We start from the raw sequence: 2,496 nt of genomic DNA, 5'->3' as shown, positions 1-2,496 counted from the left end.
CCGTCTACGCAGCCTGCTTTCGTTCAGGCTGCTTTCCACGCGGGAGAGAAAAGCGCGGGCGATTTTTCTCTTTCTTTCCTCCTTCTTATCCCGCCCCGTAGTTTCGCTCTTGCTTCTCTTCGTTTCTCATCACTTTTCCCTTCGAAACGTTTCCTAGAAACGTTTCGTTACTTCGTGCCTTGAATCCTTAACTTACTTGGAGAAGTTTTGGAGAAGTTGTGGTAGTTAGTTTTGTTTTTTTGGAATTTATATAGAAACATTTTTTTTATGAGAATTTTGAATGTTTATAATAATTTGAAAATATTTTTTAGGTGGAGATCGGCCTAACGATTCGTGATCGATTTAATTAATTATATGGAAATTTTTATAATGAAAATTTTCGATATTTATTTTGACATGTTCATATAGAAATTACATATAGAATTTATATAGAGTTAATATAAAATTAATATAGAATTTCACGTTTAATAATTATATGAAAAATTTATCTCACAAGAAGAATGGATAATAGATTGTTTGGGATATATTATTCGGTTGAGAAACACTGTTTAATAGCATCCTGGAAGAAGAATCGAAAATGCTCGGATAAACTTCCTCTTGTTCTTTTGTAAAAGTGTATATAGTTTATGAATATTCAATAAGGATATATCGATACAAATCACTTTCGATGGTACCCTGTGATTTACGCGTTGAAAATAATACTTTTACTTTTACTTCGTCGAAGAAATTTTCAAAAAAACGAAATACTTTTGGCACGTACGAAAAACGCGTATAAAATGATCAGATTAAAAAGTGAAATAAATTACGCGGCACGTGTAAGAGATCGGTACGCGATTAACATGAAAATATATAATACCGTCTTCCAACGTGGTGGTTTTCGTTTGCCACCGGCTGAAGCTAGGCCAATAATTTCACGGAATCGATTCTCGATCGGGTGAAACAGGTTTTCAATCGATTAAATTTCGTCAGAAGACACAAAATGTCACTTCCTCCATGCATCATTCGATAATTACGATCACCATCTTTCTCTCTTTCTTTTTTCTTCTTCCGTGGGCAACCGGAAGGCGGCCTAGCACGAATCCAGGATGAACAGACGAGATTTCCTGACGTAACGGATCCTTTCGATACGCTCAAATCTTCGATATAATCGCTTTTACGAGCTTTCGCCGTGATAGTTATTCTATAACAGGTGGCGCGTGTCCGCTCTTTACGGTAACGAATGATTAAATAGCACGGCGTGAAACTAGTTTAAACCAACTCGATGACGGAATACAGGAAAAAATAATAAAAATAATGGTATTATCTAAATACAGTGATATTAATTGAATTAGTTTCGATATAGTTTTGATACTTTGAATAGTTAGACTCAACAAGTTAAGTCTGCTCCCTGTTTACTCATCTAAAAATTACTATTACTAAAAATATTTAGTTTGATATTTGAAAACGCGTTACGCATCTTATTCGGATTTAATTAATTTATACGATGATTGAAAGAAGAATTGATTACATCTTCAATTATCATCGATCAATTGATCAATGGATCCAAGTTATTTTGTCTATTTTTGTTAAACAAATCAATCAAACCGTTTACAACAATTTTGTAAATCGTTCTTATTGATCGAACGTTATATCGTGACATTCAACATCGCGCCAGATTTACAAATGGCGATATACAAATGTCTTTCCGCAGATTGAAGGCGATCGACATTTTCGATGGTATTTGAAAAAAATTAACAACCGTTCGGTCATTAATCCGGATTGATGCGGATTTTTGACGATAGACAAAAACAAAATGGAAAGGAGAAATCGAAGATCGGCGAGGCAGCCACCGATATTTTTACCCGATCCGGGAACATGCCGATAAATATGCGTACCATTTGAATAAATCTCGGCAACCGTCGCGTTATTCGACCGCTTTCGAAATCCAGGCTAGACACGTTAAACTAAACAAGCCGTTCACTAGAGATTTTTCATCGATCAATAAATAGCATCTATAGCCAATAATCCACCGATATTTATCAGATACATCGAAATGGAAACCCAATAATCGTAGACAAGACTTGTCCAATCTTGTCTTTCTATGAATTTTAAATTTCATCCCGAACATGTTGCGTGTTAACTTCTTTATAGAATAAAAAGATCGAAGACGACCAGATTTCGGCGTCGATCGATCTCCGTCCAAAGAGATGGTTTCGATTCGAAGGAAAACTCGTAAATCTGTTCGTTTCTGATACGCAATGGAGAGAAGCAAAAGGATAGGCGACGAGGCCAGTCGACCCGAGTGTATCGAGCGTCCACGCGATGAAACTTCTGATAGATAGAAGAACGAAACGCGGTTAGAGCGTAGACACGCGAGGCGCCCCTCCACGTGCACCTACCACCGTGCGAAGAAGTCAGACGGGCTCTTAGACGGTTGGAAACGGGCACGTAGAAGGGCGGCCAGGCAACGGCCGCGACGTTAACGGCTCCAAGAACCCCACCTAAAACCCCTTCACC

This window comes from Apis dorsata, unplaced genomic scaffold (genome assembly GCF_000469605.1).
Source record: "Apis dorsata unplaced genomic scaffold, Apis dorsata 1.3 scaffold_262, whole genome shotgun sequence".
Taxonomy (NCBI): Eukaryota; Metazoa; Arthropoda; class Insecta; order Hymenoptera; family Apidae; genus Apis; species Apis dorsata.
Note: the sequence above shows the minus strand (reverse complement) of the source record.